The 21,571-nt window shown below is 42.0% G+C and overlaps 1 long non-coding RNA gene across 4 annotated transcripts in view; it reads left to right on the plus strand.

Annotated features, from left to right (window-relative positions):
- The window catches only part of LOC109551273 (uncharacterized), a 125,350-nt gene that overhangs the window by 86,350 nt on the left and 17,429 nt on the right, over positions 1 to 21,571 (plus strand). For 3 of the 4 annotated variants that reach the window (XR_012329188.1, XR_002177987.3, XR_012329190.1), the window contains exon 4: positions 234 to 402. The exons of the other annotated variant lie outside the window; for it this stretch is intronic. This is a non-coding gene — a long non-coding RNA (uncharacterized lncRNA). The remainder of the gene's footprint in view (positions 1 to 233; positions 403 to 21,571) is intronic. 4 annotated transcript variants of the gene reach the window in all.

The following is a 21,571-nucleotide window of genomic DNA, read 5'->3' on the forward strand; positions in this document are numbered from 1 at the left end:
CAAGGGGTCTAAAAAATACCTGAGACAATTAGAGAAATGAAAACCAGGGGGTCAAGATGAATTGACCCTTGGCGGAGGATTTACATAAATAGGTCCTAACCTCTGGCTGTGAATAAAAGATAAATGCCCCATTAGGGTCAGAACCACAGTTCAAGGGCGTTTGCAGGGCCAAGCCTGGCTTCTCTGCTATGTCAGGAATTTCAGGAATGCCACTGATCATTGTGTGTTGGCAGAGCGCAGGGGGTTGCAGGCCGGATAACAGAAACCCAGCCCTGCCCACTGGGTGAAGCTGCAGCTCTCCCACACAGCGATCTGCAAATCGAGAGCGTGAGAAACCTGCAAGTGGAGAGAGGAGCCAGAAGTAATGCCTTCGAAAATGGAACGGATGCCTTCTCCTGAAAGGTGACTAAATTCATGTTTTGGATGGTGGTATTAACCTGTAAGATTAGAGGGGAGAAAGGGCATGTCCCCTGAGAAGAGCCAGTTCGCTCCCCTTACCTGTAGATCAGATGACCCCGTGCTAGCCTCCTGCAGCCTGAAGGGCTCCACCACGTTTCCTTCTGCTGCTACCCAATAAAGAAGTCTTACAAGGGTGTTACAAGACAATTTTTAGAAAAAAGGTAAAATCCTGATCCTTATACAGACATAAAAATGAACATGTGTTAAAGATTTTATTTTACTCGTAATAACTGAGGGAACTAGGCACGTGTTATAACTGATTTAAAAAAGAAGCAGCCCAGATTTATAGGGAGTAAAGAATGTTGAAATGAATTACAAATGGAGGCAAACGTTCCCCGCCCCCAGCCCCCCACAATGAAGGAGGTAAGTTGAACCAGGCAGGACAGAATTCACATGTCTATCCCTTCTCTACAACTTACAGAGTTATAGAATAGCTCCTGTAGGAAACAAGTGCTTTAGGCAATAAAGAGTTTTCCCCTGAAGTATGAATTTTCTCTACAAGGGCAAGAAATTTTGCTTTCTACATATTGCCTTAAGAGAAGTGTCCCCTCTATCTGCTTACCTCTAACCCCTGCCCTGTCTCCGCACTCCCCCCTCCACCCCCCAGAAAACCGTATGTGTACTTTTTAACCAAAGACTGAGGTGGGCTTGAGAACCTTTAGCCAAAGTTGATTTCCCTCTTCCACAATTTTCTACCTTATTTTATTTCTTTGTCACATAAAGATGCATAGAATCCTGGTTGGGTTGTTCCTTGGCAAGATGAGAAGGATGATGAAGATGCTGCTTTGCCCATGTCATCTTGCTCTCTGTCACACGAGAAATCACAAGGAGAATGGGAACTTGGGATGGAGAACCCACTTGCTCTGCAGCTGTTTTGGCCAGCAGATGCCTTAATCCTGATGGCCATTTTGGGCTTATTTTGCTGAGAGTCTCCAAAGTGACCCATTGCATCATGGAGACAAAGAGCAGGGATATCTTGGATTCTACTGCTTAGAAAGTATGTCTTTTTTTCCCCTGTTGCATCAAAGAGATCTGTCAAGCTTTCTAAAAGTACTAACTCTGACCTGATATCTAAAGTAACAGATGGAAATATGGGCTCTTTAGATGGAGCTCTTTCCCCAAACCTGTATCTAAGTGAAGAGGTAGAGATTCAAAACAAAACCATGTTGGAGAATTACTTCTCATTCCTGGATTTAATGTCTTATTTTTATATTGTTGCATAAGAAATTGACTCTAAAAAGCATCTGTTTTCGAATTGGGGAAATATTGTTCTAGGCTCATTTATTTAAAGACAAACAACCAAAAACACCAAACCCACTAGCCCAGGCTTTGATTGACCACCTCCTCCCCCATTTTCCTCTGGAGCAGTGATTTTCGGGCCACTGCATGAATTTCAATCTATTATCTAACGAAGAACGCCGAGGCTGGTGATACTGAGAAAGCATGAGAGAAAAAAAGATATCACAGTGACAACACACTTCTGCAGAGTTACATCCGAAAGCAAATAAGTGACCTACTTACTGTTCTGTAAAGCACAGGGCAGATTCTCACGTGGAAAAATGCCCTCAGAAGTACATGGTATGGGTAAAAGAATTTATGCAGGGCTGTCTTCACATAGGCATGCAGGTATGTGAGTGTGGTTTAGCAGACATTCCTTTCTGACTCATTACCCATTTTGCCCCTGCATTCCCCATTCCTTAGTGCTTGAGGCACTTTTTTTTTCCAGATTTCCCTAGGCTGGGACAGAGATTGATGGTATCTTGGAGCTCTCTAAAGAGAAACTGTGCCCCTTTGCACTTTCCTTTTGTGGCTAATCATTAAGACTTGCTCCCAAGCTCTGTCATATGAGCATGGCGCAGCTGCCTCTGAGCTGAGAGCTCTTACCTGTCACAGGCTCTGGTACATGTAGACTCTCCTGGCAGTCTGTCAGTCGATACATATTTTTTAAAAATATTTAATTTATTTATTTGGCTGCGTCAGTTCTTAGTTGTGGCACGCGGTATTTTCGTTGCCACATGTGGGATCTTCATTGTGGCATGTGGGATCTTTAGTTGTGGCATGCGAACTCTTAGTTGCAGCATGTGGGATCTAGTTCCCTGACCAGGGATTGAACCTAGGCTCTCTGCATTGAGAGCGTGAAGTCTTAGCCACTGGACCACCATGAAAGTCCCAGTCAACACATATTTATCAACTAGACAGACAGTGAGACAGACAGTAATTTAGGGGAGAAAAACTTTTACTCTCTCCTCTTCTGTTCTATAGCTGGGACCTGCGAATTAAAGTGACAAACAATAGATTCACAGGAGAAATTGATGTTAATATGTTTTTCATTCATGGGGGCTTCACAGAAAAGAAGTGAAATCCCCCAAAATTTATCAAGCTTGAGTGCTTATATACCATTTTAACAAAGGGTGATAAACTGTGACTAGGTAAAGGAAAGGGGGTTTGGGCTTTCAGGGGCAATAAAATGTAGGAAGGTGACTAGGAAATATGTGGGGGAAATTAATGGTGGACAAAGGCTATTTAACAGGTTTGCTTATGCAGACTCATCTTGGTACCTTCTCTGTCTCAGTGACGTGTTTTTGTCCTCTTCCTGGTATGGGAAAGGGGGACATGTTCACAAGGGAAACTTGTGAGAGAACTCTTCTTGTGATTGCTTTTTCTCAATTGTCTTCAGTTCAAAATAATCCTTATGCCAAAGTGGCATAATTTGGGGTGTCATATTCTGATCCCCTTCAGTGAGAGGCATCAGAATGTTTTACAGGGCTTTAAAATATAATACTTGTATCACTGGAATAAGGAAGTGAACTTCCTAGCATAGCCTAGAGATCCGGAGGCCGTGGTAGATGAGGCCAACTTCCCCCATTTGAGTAGAGGACTCAGAAGCCTGGGGAAGCCAAAAGCAGGGATGGGAGTCAAGGAGGAGGAGTTCCAGGAAGGGCCTGAGAAAGAGGGTCTTTGATCAAGCATTACCTGTAGGCCACAGCTGCCCCTATTGCCCCAAAGCTACATCCTGAGGCGGGATGAAGAAAAAGTCAAAGTTTAGCATCTTATATTCTGAAAAGAGACTGAGGGAGAGAAGAAGATGGAGAAAGGAGTAATGAGATGTGAACCCACTTTTGTGCCTCAAATTCCTGGGAGTTTCTCATTGGTTCCTGTGTTCTGTTGCTGTCTACCGTCTGCAAAGGAAGGATGAAATCGATTGCCTTGCAGGCATAGATATAATCACCAATGAAGGGGATGCTACCCTAGAACATGCTACCCTAAAATATGCCATTTTGGCATAAAGATGATTTGAGTTGAAGGCAATTGAGAAGCAGCAGACAAAGGAAGAACTCCCCCTTTCTGCCTAAAAGCAGGGCATAAATTTCCCATGGTAAAAGTGACATAAACTTCCATTTGTAAAGGTGTCCCCCTCTTCTATACAAGGAAGAGGACAAGACTCTTATCAGAGAGCAACTTGAGTCTGTATAACAGATTCTACTGAACAACCCTATCTACCATACATTTCCTAGTCACCTTCCCACAGTTTACTGCCCCTAAGAACCCAAACCCCTTTTCCTTGTCTAATCATTTCTCCACAATTTATTGCCCTTTGTTAAAAGATCTAACTGCCTTTGGGTTTCACTTTGTTTCTGTGAAGCCCCTGTGCACATAAAAATATTAGCATCGATAAAGAAACATATGCCTTTTCTCCCGTTAATCTGTCTTTTGTCAGTTTAATTCACAGGCCCCAAGAACAGAGTCTAAGAGGGTAGAGAAAATTTTTCCTCAGCTATACCACCATTAGTATTCCTTTGTTTGACTTTGTTTGATTGCTCAGGAAACGAGTTATTGGATTTCTTTCCCCCTGTTTCTATTAAACATATGGTTTACCATTGTGCTGGCTGAGTAGCAATTAGAGATCTCCATAGAGGCTCCTCTAACATGTTGCTTATTCTGGAAGACAGCTATTAAGACCCTCATGACCATGTGTTTAAAGTGTGCTGCCCTGAGGGATGCTGCTTTGTACCTTGGCAGTGTTGCCTTACTGAGTCCCAGCAGTCCAGGAAAATTCCTTGGATTCAGACTTTCCCATTATTCTGGAAAATTCATTTTTTCCTTTCTCCCACATGGGCCTGCTTAGACAGAGTGACTATAGACCACTGACTATAAAGTCATGGTCAATTAAAGAAAATGACTTCTCCATTTCATGCCTTCAGGGTTAATAACAGAGGCCCAGGGACTCCTGAGGTGTCCGAGGGAGGCAGTAGGCTAGTCTCCCAGTGAAACCAAGTAGAGAAAAGCAAAGAGAGGAATCATCATGGGGGCTGTTGTTTGAATTTTATGTTTGCAATTTAATTCTATAAATCAAATAAGGGAAATTCACACTGGTTCTGTATAGCACGTGATAAACCACAGCATTGCTACCAACAACTTTTTTCTCTCTTTATGATCAGTGGCCTCATCAAAAGTGCATATTTTGAGTTTTGCAATACCTGACACATAAGTTGTAAAGAAGAGGAGTTTTTCACAGGTTAAAGAGATATAAGGAAAGCAGCAAGATCTTATATCTGGAACATTTCTGAGGGGTATATGTTTATTAGAGTATCCAGTTATTCTATGACTAACTTCATTTTCTATGGTTTTTCTTAAGAAAACATTTGTGGAAGTATTCAGTTATGATCACAAACTACTTCTTGTGAATTATCTGTGATGACTACATTGATTTCCCCTGAAGATTTATACAGCCAGGATGTTTGAAAGCTTGGACATCATCTCCTCTGACATAAACAATTTTCTGTGAAACCTTTCCATGTTAACTTGTAGTACCTGATTCTCAAGCCTGATATACAATTAATGTATTCTCTTCTCCCACAAAATGTGTTTGTCGCTGTTTTGCTGTTATCCTCAAAGTATACACTTTCTTCTCCTAACCGTGGGCCCCAAATCCCACACAATGAGGGCGAACCACAGAGTAGCAGAGAGAAAAGAACATTGCTTTTCTTACATGAAGACTTTTCATCCAATTCCACCTCTCTGTTCTGTGGATACTATTTGGTGTTGGGGAAATAGTAGCATTCACAATTTGGTCTTCTAGATTTAATTTATACTACTTCAATTGGTGCCTTAAAAAAAAAGCACCTCAAAAAAGCAAAATGGGGTGCCCTAAATGCTGGGTTTTCTCCGCCTTTGGTCCAAGGGGTACCCAAGGCTCAGTGTATATTCATCATCACCAAAATATTGCCTTGTAGATATTTTTGAGAGCCAGAGATGAGTTTATAATGTTTTACAGGCCTGGTTTGGAGCTCTACGTCCTTTTCCTTTTTGGTAGTCAACTTGTTATATCTGTGATGAAAACAGTCACTGTGTGTGCCTAAGTACATTCAGAACCAGAAACCAACAAAAAAATCAAGATTCCAATAACTCAGGAGAACCTACCAGATTCTGACCATCTGACAGTCTCATCTCGACACCTACCAGTCTTCACTGATCAGAAAGGTGATCAGAGCCCTGAGCTCTTGATTTTATCACAAAGCGTTTTTTCTTTGTGGGTACCTTGGATCTGGAGATAGAGCATCGGGCGATCAGATAAAGCCATGTGGAGGGCTGAAAGTTTGCTGGAATGATGCTTGGGGCACAGTTTATGCTGTTGGAGCATTTCCTGTGTGCACTTTGAAACCTCTGAACTCAGTTCTTCAAAGTGAGAGCTACCTTATTCTGTCTTTCCGCTGAACAATGCATCTGCCACTTATCATCTTGGTTTTTTTTTTTTTGGCCACCTCCACCCTAATTGACTTAGCTAACATTGATTTATCAAAGCAAAAGCATGGCCCTGACTGAGTCATAAGTTACACTTTTACCTGACATTATCTGGACCTTTGGAAATGAAACATGCAAATAATGGACGTTTTGTGAACGGGTCTACACACACGCACATATATGTGTCTTTCTGTTTGCTTCATTCATCATGTTCTCTATACTCCCACTGTTTTTCTCCATACTCCCACTGTTCTTCTCCCCCCTCCCACCCCTTCTCACCCATAGTAGTTTAGGAGAGAGTTATGTTTTCTCATGAGCCAAAAGGTCATTTTTCAAGTTGAGCCCTGTTAACCTCAGTGACAAATGCTTGTTTTTCAGAAGTTTCCTCTTTGCAAAACTCTGTTTTTAGGACAGAAGATTTATTTCGCTTTAGAGAGCCAGTGTGGTAAGAGGAAACTGAAGCTGGTCTCTGGGTGTGTGTTTGTGCTAATTTGCTGTACAGTCAAATGTGGATATAGGTCAATAAAAGCTGTTCTTTGATCTATTGCTGCAAAAGATTCATTGTAAATACATTACTGGATACGAGGGTTATGGCTGTGTAACTGCCCCTTGCAAACAGTGCCGTGCCCTGTGCCATCCTTTAGCACGTACAAGAAGTGAGACATCTGGCTTCAACCTGCCTGGGTTTTTTTTTTTTTTTGAGGTAAAAAACATAACAAAATTTACCATCTTAACCATCTTTTTTTTAATATTTAACAAATTTAATTTTTTTAACATTATTTTGGTTCCAAAAATACCTGGCATGGTGGTTAAATATAACAACTGTTGCATCTTAACCATTTTTAAGTGTACCTTACAGCAGTGTGAAGTACAGCCTCCCTGGGTTTTACTTTGCTGATTTATTTATTTTTAATGGGTAGCCACGATATCATTTCATTTCTGGGTATCCCCATAAAAGGATAGCATTTGGGCAGAGAAATAACCTTAAAATAACAATAACAGCAACAAACACTTAGCAACAAGAAGTGAATAAAACGAAACAAGGCCAATATTCCTACAGCTAACTCTTTTGAGTTAATACCTGTTATTATTATGTGTCTAGCACTGGCCAAGGCATTGTAAAGAATGCAATGAGATATGATCAGTGACCTCAAGAGGTTTACCCTCCTCTTATGGGATGCAGGTATCAGAGTAAATCACGTTCACTAAAATAGGAATCAAGGCTTCAGCCATATCTCCCTTACTCAGTGATTGTATATGGAGACACATTTCCTTTTACCCATAAATGCATAGTCTGTGTAATTAAGTAGCGAAGCAGAGCAGCCAGTTGAAAAGGTCATTGTTTGAAGTCATAGGCCCTATCTAGGTGTGACAAGCAACCCATGGTGGCAGGGGATTTGGAACCAACCTCTGCTGAGGGCTGGTTGGGCCAGCGTGGCCCATAGGAATCTCAGTGGGAGAACAGGGAAAAGGCTTTGTGAGATTGATGCGATCTTGACTGTGAATTTCAGGTTTCCATGGTCAGCCTCTAAGCCTTTCTCCTCTTACCTGCCTTGTGAGACTGGAGGGCAAACTGGGTTCGAAAACCAAAAGATACAACCGCTTCCCCCCAGATTGCTTGATTGTCAAGACAAATAAACATTCCCCTCCTTCCCTTCCTTCCTTCCTCCCTCCCCCCTTCCCATATTTGGAGATATGTCTGGGTGTGGGATGAGCCGTTGGGAAGAGGTGGATCATGAAATCCCTAACACAAAGCTGGTGTGTGTTCCATGGATAAAGACCCCACCTCTCAGATCTCATTTAGACGACATCCCTGCAATGTTTACACTGCTTGCTGTCATAGTCAGCCTTCAAATACAGGCCATTCACTTAAGCCAAGTTGATCCTCTAACAAGTGATAATTCATACGAAAGCATTTGTAATGCTTAATATGCCAAGAAAATATGAATGGTATGGTTTCAGTTTTTATATTATTAAAATCAACCTTTAAATGTCATTTCTCTGCCGTTTTCCTGTAAAAAAAGCAGCATCACCCACCCTGGGTCCTGGGGGGAAAGATGGAGGAAAGGAATTGACTTTCTCTGGTTCACACTGGAAATCAAACTGGGCCCACCTCTCCTGCAGTCTGAGTCAGTGACTTTCATTTGCTTTTATTTTTTCTTGTTTGCTTTGACCTATTCTGCAGTCAGCACATACAGGTGTACAACGCCCCCACAAGCAAACGCACTCGATAAAGCGTATTGTGCTACATCATTGCTATAGTGATAACCTTGAATCTGCTCTAATCTGTGAAAGAGCACATCATTCAGAACATCCCATACTTATTATTAACAGATTACTTATGACTCACCTCATAAATGACCCCAACAACACCAGTGATTGTGACTCAATGTTCCCAGCGTCAGTCTGATGCTCTGGCAACAGAATTGTTCTGTTTCCCTTTGCATTGACTCCAGTTCTGGGAGGCTTCCAGATCCTTTCAGTTCAATGATTTCTATTCAATTCCGCAGACATTGAGCACCTACTGTGCTCAAGTACTCAGCCTGTTCAGGGGACACAGACATAAAGCAGCCCTGGTTTCCACCTTCCTGATGCACACAGTCTAATGACGAGTTTTTTCCGTGATGCTGTCCCCAACTTTCTCTCTTCTTTTTCCATTTGGTGCTTTCTGGCCCCAGCTTTCTCCTATCTGTCCACAACTGAGGTCCCAGGAAGGCTTGTAAGGGACCTTTCAGGGGTGTCTGAGACTCCTCTTTGCTCTCATAGACCTCTGGATTTCTGTTAACCATTCCATTCCAAAGTACACTGTATTGCATCTTAGCCAATGTGCCAGGTGCTATGTACTTAGCCCTGTCTAATCCTCACAACCCTGTGAAGTAGGTTCAGATGAGGAAACTAAAGCTAAAAAAGCCAAGTAGCCTGTCCAAAATCACATAAGCAGTAGCAGAAGAGCCCCGGCCTGAACTAGGCAGTCTGATTCGAAAATGTTTGTACTATTCTAAGAGTGAAGCAAAACTTGATACCCACGACTTATAACCATCAACAAGTGTGTGGCATTTAAGCAAATATTCTGACCATGATTATTTGAAGACCCTATACTTAAAAATTTTTTTATTGAAATATAATTGATTTACAATGTTGTGTTAGTTTCAGGTGTACAGCAAAGTGATTCAGTTGTACATATGTATATATCTATTCTTTTACAGATTCTTTTCCCTTATAGATTGTTACTAGATACCAAGTATAGTTCCCTGTGCTACACAGTAGGTCCTTTTTGGTTATCTACTTTATAGACAGTAGTGTGTGTATGTTAATCCCAAACTCCAATTTATCCTTCCCCCTCCTTTCCTCTTTGGTAACCATAAGTTTGTTTTCTATGTCTGTGAGTGTATTTCTGTTTTGTAAATAAGTTCATTTGTATCATGTTTTTAGATTCCACCTATAAGCGATATCATATGATATTTGTCTTTCTCTGTCTGACTTGAAGACCCTATACTTTCTTCCATTTCCAGATATCCCTGATTCACGATATTGGGTCTTAAGAATATTTTATGACTGCTATGTCCACTAAAATCTTAATACACTTATGGCAGGGATTAAAAAAATACAAATAACTTTTAAAAGACCCACTGCTTACCACCACCACCCCACCATTCCATGAGGTGAACCAGGATTCTAGCCTAATTGGCAAGCAAGCACATTTCCTATGAGGTCCATCAACCTGTTGATGACATAGGGCCCCTGCCAGAGCCTACACAGTGGATTCAAGCATGGGGCAGAGCCTTGGACTCTGAGCAAATGTTTCTGTGGAGAAACAGCCTTCACTGCATATGTAAAAAGGCTTGGATTTGCTTTGTTTTGTTTCTGTTATGAGAAATGGCCAGAGGGTGGCCTGATGTGCCAGGTAAGGTAGAATCAATGAGAAGCAATTTACCAAATGGAGATACCAATATTATCTGTGTGGTTAATCTGTAGCACCTACCACCTTGTGACCCTCCATGAAGCTTTAAATCCTGTAAATTCAAACAGATTTTTCAATCCACTTTGCATTTAAAATCGCCCAGATCTGGGAGAAATTTGTTGTTACCATGGTAGCCAGCCTACATAACAGAAACTTTTCCAATGTACTATTTTCTTTGCATGGGCTTCAGTTAATAACTCGTGGAGAGCTTCTACAGACCCTTAATATGCTGAGATCCACAGTCTAAGAGCTGGGCACGTTTCTCCCCCACTTATGAAAGGCTAAAGCCAAGGACTGGACTGGCTATGCAGGGAACCTGGAAGGTCCCTTGACCTCTGGTGTGAGTGCTGTTAGGCGGCAACCAGAGCTGGCAAAAAACCCCAAAGGAATACAAACCTGCCATGTGTTCAAGAATACTCCTGCACACTCAAAAAGATAGGCCCAGTGTGGGAAGCAGCAGTGCTTGTCTTCCTGTTAAAAAGCCCACTGATGAAGCCGGATGCCTTGCCCTGGGTCAGTGAAGATTATATTGTTTTATCCTACTCTGCACAGAGAAAACAGATTAAGAAATGGAATTAGGCACTCCTCCTACACTTTCCCCCAGGATCCTCTCTGTTCTGATTGCCTATTGACCTGCTTTCCAAACTGGACTGCTAATTTCAAAGGGGCCAGGGCTATGCTTGTCTTGTCCATCCCATAGCAAGGACTTAATCAATATTTGCTGAAATGGCTGAATGAATGAGGCTTTGAAAATGCTCATTCGATGAAAAATTGATAATAGACCACCATTTCTATGGAATTCAGTGATCTGATTAGAGCCGGCATGGAGAGAAAGGGAAGCTGTTGAAAGAAACTGAGGCTCCGGGATGCGAAAGCATCCTCCCACTTGTGACAACATGGGTGGACCTTGAATGCATTAAGCTAAGGAGGATGTCACACAGAGAAAGACAAGTACTGTATGATCTCACTTGTATGTGGAATCTATACAAGTGAAACCTATAAAAAACAGTAAAATTGTGGTTACCAGGGAATGGGGGGCAGGGGTATAAGAGTGATGGTGTTCAAGGGTACAGACTTGTAAAGAATAGTAAATGCACCATAGAGATCTAATGCACAGTATAATTAATATAGAAAATAATACTGTGCTGTCATTATATAATGTGATAAATAGAGATACATGGGCAAACATATTACAATATATAAATGTACACCTTCAATTCGTACTATGTTACATGCAAAATTTATTCAATAAAAGTTTGAGGTATCACATACCATTAAAAAAACAAAGAAATTGAGGCTCCAGGGGCATGCCATTTTACTCAAAGATAGAAGAGCTGTGGTGAGCGCTAGGAGAGGAACATCTTGGCTGATCAGAGGCAAATCAGTGGGATTTAGCTGCCCAGGTGATCTTTGTGCTTTGGGGGAGCAGAGAAGCACAGTGGAAAGGAGGGTGGGGATACAATCTAGACTGAAGTGAAATCCTAGAGAATCAGAAACTCCCTCAGGGAGTTAAGAGAGCTGACTTGCAAGTGGAGCAGGGAGCATGAGAGAGGAAATGGGCTGGGACAAGGAGAATGGTAGATGCCCTGAGCAGCATCCAGCTAGTTCCACGAGCAGCCAGGTGTTCCTTATGCCCAAGGCAACCCTGAGACAATTTCACAGTCAAGAGATTTTGCATCAAGGAGCTGACTCTTTAGTGGCGAGGGTCCTGGTGGGACTGCCTGCATGGCAAGCATGCAGACCCAGGATAGGCAAACTGGGGTCTTTGGGCTAAATCCAGTCTGCCACCTGTTTCCGTAAATAAAGTTTTTTTTCTTTTCTTCTTTAAATTTTTTATTGCAGTATAGTTGATTTACAATGTTGTGTTAGTTTCTGGTGTACAGCAAAGTGATTCAGTTATGTATATGTACACACACATATATATATTCTTTTCCATTATGGTTTATTACAGGATATTTAATATAGTTCCCTGTGCTATACAGTAGGACCTATTGTTTATTTATTTTATATATAGTAGTATGTATCTGCTAATCCCAAACTCCTAATTTATCCCTCCCCCAACCCCTTTCCCCTTTGGTAACCATAAGTTTGTTTTCTATGTTTGTGAGTCTGTTTCTGTTTTGTAAATAAGTTCATTTGCATCATATTTTAGATTACACATATAAGTTATATCATATGATAATTGTCTTTCTCTTTCTGACTGACTTCACTTAGTATGATAAACTCTAGTCCACCGTGTTGCTGCAAATGGCATTATTTCATTCTTTTTTATGGCTGAGTAATATTCCATTGTACATATATATACAATGGAATATATATATGTATATATATATATATATACCACATCTTCTTTATCCATTCATCTGTTGACAGATACTTAGGTTGCTTCCGTGTCTTGGCTGTTGTAAATAGTGCTGCTGTGAACATTGGGGTGCATGTATCTCTTTGAATTAGAGTTCTCATCTTTTCCGGATACAGTAAGTCCCCTACATACGAACCTTAAAGTTGCAAACTTTCAGAGATGCAAATGGCTGTTCGCACGTCCAGTCACGTAAGTTAGTTCATGTGTCTGGTGTACACTGTCAGCGTACGTGCATCCTCTACAAGTGGTTGTGCTTTTGTGTACTTTACTGTACAGTACTGTATAGAGTACAGTAGTACAGTATCTTTATTTCAAGCCCAGGATGTCTGAAAGCAAGTGTAAAGGCAGTGGTGATGTAGCTGGTACAGTACTACCTGGATCCTTTTTTCAAGAGGCTAGATAGAACTGAATCCAGCAAGGAACCAGAACCTGTGCCATCAGCGTCAGGCGTGAGTGAAATTGCAGCTTGCTTTCCGTCTCCTATTGCTGACGATCCTTCAGCTCTACCATCTCCCACCTCCTCTCCCTCCTCCAGTCAGTAACTCTTCTTCCCTGTTCACTCGATGCCAGCCCCTGGATGTCAGCTGTTGTACTGTATTATGGTACTTTTCAAGGTACTGTACTATAAGATTAAAAATGTTTTCTTTATTTTTTGTATCTTTTTTTTATGTATTATTTGTGTGAAAAGTATTATAAACCTATTACAGTAAAGTACTATATAGCTGATTGTGTTAGTTGGGTACCTAGGCTAACTCTGTTGCTTATGAACAAATTGGACTTGCAAACTTGCTCTCCAAATGGAACTCGTTTGTATGTAGGGGACTTACTGTATGTGCCCAGGAGTGGGATTGCTGGATCATATGGCAACTCTATTTTTAGTTTTTTAAGGAGCCTCCATACTGTTTTCCATAGTGGCTGCACCAATTGTAAATAAAGTTTTTTTGGCTCATAGCCACTCCCATTTCTTCACATATTATGGCTGCTTTCCTGCTACAATGGCAGAGTAGTTGTAACAGAGACCATATGGCCCACAAAGCCTAGACTCTTTACTATTTGGCCCTTTATAGAAAAAGTTTGCAGACCTTGGTGTAGACAATCAGTTCAGAGGGCCTCTCTGTGTACTCCGTGGTGATGAGAGGGGAGTAGGTCGAGCACGTTGTGTGGAGTGGAAGTGGCCTGCTTGTCCTTGACTCTGGTCTTAGTTCATTGCAGACAAGTCAGTTATGGAAGCGTGCTGTACCAATCATGGTGTGACTTGTAATTACTACCCTTTCTATTTTTCAGGGTCTTGTGAGAAGCAAATGGGTGAAGCTGTGGGAAAATTTCCCACAAAGTGCTCCAGTAAGTTGTCCCCCCAGGACAGCCAGTTCAGGCATTAAGGAGTTATTTGTCACATGGGGCAGGCATGGAATTTTTGTGTTATACACCTTTTCCTAGGAAATCTGCAGCAAAGCCTCTATCCCATGATTTTTTGTCCCATTTTTTTATTGTGATAAAATACACAGAATATAAAATTTATCATCTTAAACATTTTAAAGTGTACATTTCAGTGGTATTAAATACATTCATAATGTTGTGCAACCATCACCACCATCAATTTCCAGAACTCTTCTCATCTTGTAAAACTGAAAGTCTCTATTCATTAAAAATAACTGCCCATTTCCGCCTCCCCCCCAGGCCCTTGAAACCACCATTCTACTTTTTGTCTCTATGATTTTGATTACTCAAAGTATTCAAAATATGAGATACTTCGAGTATCTCATGTAAGTAGAATCATACAGTATTTGTCTTTTTGTGACTGACGTTTCACTTAGCATAATGTCCTCAACGTTCATCCTTGTCATAGCACATGCCAGAACTTCACTCCTTTTTTCTTTTTTAAATAAATTTATTTATTTATTTTTGACTGAGTTGGGTCTTTGTTGCTGCATGCAGGCTTTCTCTAGTTGTGGTGAGAGGGGGCTACTCTTCATTGTGGTGCACGGGCTTCTCATTGCAGTGGCTTCTCTTGTTGTGGAGCATGGGCTCTAGGCATGTGGGCTTCAGTAGTTGTGGCACGTGGGCTCAGTAGTTGTGGCTCATGGGCTCTAGAGCATAGGCTCAGTAGTTGTGGTGCACAGGCTTAGTTGCTCCGCGGCATGTGGGATCTTCCCAGACCAGGGCTCGAACCTGTGTCCCCTGCAATGGCAGGTGGATTCTTAACCACTGCGCCACCAGGGAAGTCCCTTTCACTCCTTTTTAAAGCTGAATAATATTCCATTGTATGGATATACCACATTTTGCTTATTTATTTATCTATGGACACTTGGGTTGCTTCCATGTTTTAGCTATTGTGAATAATGCTGCTATGAACATGGGTGTACCACTACCTCTTTGAGACCCTGCTCTCAATTCTTTTGGATATATACTGATTTTCTTGATTGGATTTCATCATCAAAAATTAGGAGTTTTTCATAAAATTTGAAATTCAGCCATTATTCGTAGAAATATTTTGTCTGCCCCTTTCTCCCTCTCCTTTCTTTCCAGCACTCCCATTATGCATATGTTGGTGTGCTTAATGATATCAACTGTCTCTGAGACTGTTCATTTTCTTCATTCTTTCCTCTTTCTTTTCTTCAGATTGCATAATCTCTTTTGATTTATCTTCAATCTCCTTGATTCTTTCTTCTGCCAGCTCACATCTACTGTTGAGCTCCTTTAGTAACTTTTTCATTTCAGTTATTATACTTTTCAATGCTACTTTTCTCTTTGGTTCTTTTAAAAATGTGTGTCTTTTTTTTTGGCTGCACAGCATGGCTTGCGGAATCTCAGTTCCCTGACCAGGGATTGAACCCAGGCCCCCTGCAGTGGAAGCATGGAGTCCTAACCACTGAACTGCCAGGCAATTCCCTAAAAATGTGTATTTCTTTATTGATATTCTTTATTTCATGAGCCGTGTCATCATACCTTAATTTTTTAAAACATGCTTTCCTTTAGTCTTTGGACATATTTATAATAGCTGCTTTGAAGTATTTTTCTACTAAGTTAAACATCTTGGCCCCCTCAGTGGCAGCTTCTATTGCCTGGTTTGCCCTATGCATGGGTCACAGTTTCCTGTTTGTTTTTTTTTTCCTTTCTTTCTTTCTTTTCTTTTCTTTTCTTTTCTTTCTTTCTATTTTTTTTTAACTATCTTACCATTTGGGGGAAAATTGGACATTTTACAGAATATGTTGGATTAACTCTGGATTCTGATTACCCAGGTCCACTTCCCTCCTGCCCCTCTCTTACCAGCCTTTTTGTTCTTGTTGCTCATTTTATGTTGTTTGTTTGCTTATTTGTTTAGTGACTTGCCTGGACTAATTCTGTAAAATCTATTTCTCTTGCAGTGTGCAGCTTGTGATATAACTGCTCATGTTTTTTCCTTATTCTTATTTTAAGCGTGGCATCCTGGAGGTCATCCGTGGTCAGCAGAGCTTATTGGTCAGTCAGTGATTGGCCAGGGGTTGAGCTTATGCCCCCTGAGCCAGTAAGCCTTCCACCCTTTGCTGTTGGATCTGTGTGTGGCTTGGGGACTGCTTTCAAAGTTCAGAGACTTTACAAGTATGTTCCACATTCAGTCAGGGACTGGAAGCTCACAAGTACCCTTTCTGGATGCTCCTAAGAGGGCACAGTCCTGCATATGCATGCAGTTTTCTGGAGCACCAAAGAAGAGTATGATTTTAGCAGGGTGCTCTTTGCCTATCTTTTTCCTGGCTCTCCCTGTCAAATTTCTGGCTGGTCTGCCATTTTTTTGCCTGTCCTAGTATCATGTAGCTGTTAGTCTTCTCTAATTTCTAGCCAGTATAATCTCTAATGTTTTCAACATTACTCCTGGGCATAAATTTCTCCACGCTCTGTTCCAAATAAAGTCATCCCTCTTAGGCAGAGCCTCAGACCTGCCAGCCTTCACAGTTTCCCATGCCCTATCATCTCCCCCCACCCCAAGGAGAGTTTGAGCCATAGGGACATATATGGGCTACTGTTCTTCCTGGCCTGCTTTTCCCTGCTAGAGTCAACCCTTTGTGCTACAGATCTGGAGCTGTAGGGGAGACGTGCAGAGGGGAGCCACTGGCCACATGCCACCCCACCTAAAGTGGAACCTCCACACTGTGGAACCAGAACTGAAGGAGGGTGGGAGCTGCCGGTCTTCGTGGGCTGCCTTACGCATCCAGAATAGATCTTCCACAATACAGAGCTGGCGGGGATGGGAGCAGTCCCTGGCTCAAATGTTGCAGGCTCCCATTGTTCTTACTGAGATTCAGTAGATTTTATTGAATAAATGCTTCTCAATTTATTGTTGTTTTTAACAGTTTCCCCCAGTTTTATCACTGTTTTTCTGGGGAGAGCATTGCTGAATTCCTTATACAGCCACTGTGGAAGTCCCACCTCCTATCCCATGATGTTTTCACAGCAACAGCTGAATGCTTCCTATTCTGTGAAAACATCAGATTCATGGAGTTTGGTGGGGCGGGGGCGGGGGGGATCATCAAAGTTCATGTGGAGACTCACAGGTTAGTTCCCTCTGGCTGTATTCCCTGATGAGGCACACTGTTTGTACCCTTTACTGAGGTGGATGGTTTTTGTTATACCCTCTGGGGCCCCTACTGATTCTTTGCCTCTCTGTTACAAGTGTTTGGCAGAGTGGATAGAATTTGTGTATCTCTAGCTCAGGGAAGATTGACAACCTGATAACAAAGGACTGTTCATACCTTTTCATGGGACCCTGGTTAGGCTCTCCTGACCTTTGCATACACTTCTCACCAGGTTCAGTGAGCACACACCCAGGTCATCTGTGGCTCCATTCCCTGCATCTTACTCTCCTCCCACTTGCCTAGATTAATTACTCTGGATACCTTTGGTCCAGCAGGCATCACACAATAGATATTGCTATTAATTGTTTATGCCTCTGCCTCCTCCTTGCCAGATTGCAGCACCTTCGAGGCAGAGAATCTCGTCTTATCCAGGAGAGTACCTGATATATTATTGAAGTGGTAGTATTTACAATAGTAATAACTAAATATTATTATGACGATGATATCTAAAATTAAGTGCTAACTATGGCCCAGAAACTGTTCTAAACACTTTACTAACTCACTGAAGCCTCACAACCAGCCTATGAGGAGTGTATTATTATTATCTCCATTTTGCAGATGAGAAAACTGAGAAACAGAGCATGTATGTAATCTCTCAATATACTATATCTGCTAAGGGAATAATAATTAGTATTTATTTAATTGAAATATAGTTGATTTACAACATTGTGTTATTTTCTGATGTACAGCAAAGTGATTCAGTTATACATATATGTATATATTCTTTTTCATATTCTTTTCCATTAGAATAATAATTTAAAAAAAAATGTCAACTGCAGAAAAGGCAGCCAAGCCATCTCAAGTCTCAGATATAACAAAGCCCAGGGATGCAAGGGAGACAATGGAGTTTGCTGGTCTTGCTCTGATGTTAGGGGAACAATGATTTTGTGTTTCTAGGGCTTTGAAGCACACATCATCTCCCCCATGTGTCAGTCTGTGGCTCAGATACTTCATCCAGAGGCTTTGGGGTGCTACCGGGGATGGGGGTTTGAGGCTCTCCCTTGCTGCCCTCCTCTCAGAATTGCCAGGGCAACCTCCTGAGGGTGGGCTGTTCAGGTCAGGAATGAGCTCCTTGCAAGGGGCACATGCACTCTCAGGCCTGAAATCTTTTGTCATTTAAACTTCCTTCTTGGTTGTGCAGCAGCAATGTATTTTTGAGACCGCACATTTTACTTTCTTTCTCTCTCTCTTTTTTTTTTTTAAGTGAAAGCTAGAAACGTGTGACTATCCTGGAGCCATTTCTAATTTCTAGCTTTTTGGAAAAAATGTGAGTAAGAAGCATCCACTTGAGGGATGCAGGGGTGGAGATTCACACCAGTGTCAGAGCCCTCACGTTACGCCTTTTGTAATTGACTTTAGACATGACTATACATTACCTTTGCCATGGTAGCCCCACAGCTTTGCCTACTCTCAAGCTATAATGTGGCAGAACCTGCAGGAAAAGCATTGCTCTTTGCTCGTGGCTGTGACCATTTTATTGACTAATTTCCAGCCTCAGAGGGCCCACAGCATCAGGCCTTTCACTCTGCCCTTCCTCCTAGAGGCCAGAGACCAAAATAAATGTGACAGCTTGAGGATTTTCCTAGTGGTTAATTGCTGCTCACTCCACCCATAGAAAGAAAAACTGGCAGGGATTTTATCCTTTGGGGTCGCAATTACTTTTTGAACAGGGGCAATTGCAACTGTGGAATGGCTGAGTCAGGGAATTTCCTCTGTCTTTAAGATAAAGATGCTATGGGCTCATGTCATTGGTGACCTGGAGCCTCCCCTTCTACCCCCAAATCTCCTAAAGCCCTCTTATCGGGGTGTGGGTACCTGCCCCATATTTCCAACTCCTTCCTCTCAAAAGCCGTTTCCCGTATACAGCTGAAGTCAGATTGTTCCATTTTTATGAGGTTGAACTATATGAAATGGCTGATATTTGATCACTTTTTACCTACAAAATGGTTCAGCCTAATTCAGTTTAGAGGTTTTCTTTTGAGCAGGAGAGAGAGAGAAACATCACAGTCAATATGAACTGAGAACCGGAGATGGTGCTACTTCTTGGAGGAGAGGCCTGGGGCCAGAGGCAAGGGGTGGACGGGGGTTCCCAGCCCCGTTCCCAGGTGTGGGCACTGCAGCTGGTGCACCCATGCCTTGACTTCACCCTGGAGAGAAGATGCTTATTGGAGTGGGGAGGACAAACGCCGAGGAACATCAACTTCACTGATGATGAGTCATGAAATCCTACAAAGTCAAAGCAGCTTGTTGCGGTTGAAAAATGCAAACGACTGTGTCTTCATCAGAGTTAGAAAACATTGCCCATATGCACGTGTAAAGGAGCACTTTCAACCTGCTGTATTTCCCTTGCTTGGGCAAATGCTGAGCTTTGATTTTTTTCTCTCTCTCTCATGTTCTTTATGGCAGTTGCTTTCCTAGATTAGAAAGGTTTGCATTTTCTCACATCTTTCTCTCATGCTGAGCATGGCTATGACATTACTCGAATCAAAGTAATAACCAAACCCCAATAGCTCCGCTAGAACATGTAGAGACTAGCCGGTTGGGGAACGAATGTAACCTTTTAATCTGCTAAGGAATGGATTCTAAGTTGATTCATGCCAATGAATAACTAGGAAAACAAAGATCACAATTTGAAATGGTGGACCCTTGCTTTTCTTCCTTAGTATCACAATAAAGTGTGATTCGTGCTCCTGTTGGTTGCAGCATAGGACACACAGGCTCTGTTGGGATTTATTTAGCTAGAGGCCACTGACAGAATTCCCTGGATTTTGTATCTTCTTCAGTAACCTACATGCTAAAGAGGATAGACTCTTTTCTCCTTGCGTCCTCATGAAATTTGCACCAAATAGCCAGAGAAACCCGAGAAGGTTTTCAGTTCTTGGGCAGTGTTCCCATCAACTGCTGGGCCCAAGGACTTGCAGCAGTGTCGCAGATGCTGGCTATTTTTCGTGCAAACCACAAATCATCCAGTGCCACGTTAGTGATCTTGATCCTGACCCTGGCTCTGCTATAGAAAACCTCCTGTCACTTGAACCCAGACCCCCAGAGCTCTCCTGGAAATAGTTTACTAGACTGGGTAAACCAATGCTCTCTACTCATCTCCTGTAAGGATTCTTATCACCTTAGTGGTGTAGCATTTGTTGTAGCCATTTGTTGTAGTTCAGCTAATCTGTAGTTCAGCTAACTAACTAACCAGTTTCTTCTTCTGCAAACTGGTGTAATAACACGGCCTTACAAAGATGTTGCTATAAGCATTAAGATTAGATTAGTTAAGGAGGGAAGGATTGGGAGTTTGGGATTAGCAGATGCAAACTATAATATACAGGATGGATAAACAACAAGGTCCTACTGTATAGCACAGGGAGCTATATTTAATATCCTGTGATAAACCATAATGGAAAAGAATATGAAAAAGAATATATATATGTGTAACTGAATCACTTTGCTGTACAGCAGAAATGAACACAACATTGTAAACCAACTATACTTCAATAAATTTTTTTAAAAGGCTAAAAGATTAGATTAGTTAAAGAGCCTGAAACAGGGGCTGACACATAACAGATGCTCAAGAAATATTTATTATCCTCAACTAAAAGCAACTCACTAATTTCAAGCATTTACTTTGTGATAACATATGAAAACTGAAATCCAGTGATTTCTACTTCACTTTGCTAATGGTTTGCTAACCATCCCGGGACTTGGACCCCACATCAACCTTCCTGGGCCCCAAGCTCAAGCCTCACAGCCTCACATTACGAGCTGGGGACCTCCTGGTGACTTTCGTCAGCTCTCTTCTAGGGCAGCTGTTCTCAAAAGCATGCTGTGGGACCAGCAGGAAGAGCAGCACCTAGGAACTTGTTAGAAATGCAAATTCTTGGGTCACATCCAGAGCTACTGAGTCAGACACCCTGGGGTTGGGGCCTAGCAGGTTTTGACAAGCTCTGCAGGTGATTCTGATGCACTAAGTGTGAGAACCACTGCTGCAAATGTGAGCCATGGGGAGAGGTAAGGGCAGGGAGGAAGGCTTGGCTTCTTTTCTCTGGGGGTCCCTTCTCCTTCCTTATCTCGAGATTTTAAAAAAAGCAGCAAGAAAATCCCCTTGCTATTGCCAGAAGAAGATGTCAGGAAACACCTTTCATTCAGCCCCTCAGTTCCCAAATGTTTTCCCTCTCCTCCAGGGACCTCGAGTTACAGCTCTAGCAGGTCTCCTTGGCTCCTGTGTTCTGGGTGCCAGCAGTCTGCCTCTGCATGTTGGGCTTTAGGTGAGAATAAATTTTTCTCTCATCTCCTTTCCCTTGTTATCGGAGTCAGACATATTGAGGCATACCCCTTAAAGGCTTAACTTCCCTGCCCTCCCAATATGCCTAGCTCTGTCCTTTTCCTCATTGATGCTTGCAGTCCTAACCCCAAGGAGGTAAGGAAAATGGGGTGGACTGG

The sequence above is a fragment of the Tursiops truncatus genome, chromosome X, assembly GCF_011762595.2.
Source record: "Tursiops truncatus isolate mTurTru1 chromosome X, mTurTru1.mat.Y, whole genome shotgun sequence".
NCBI classification, from domain to species: domain Eukaryota; kingdom Metazoa; phylum Chordata; class Mammalia; order Artiodactyla; family Delphinidae; genus Tursiops; species Tursiops truncatus.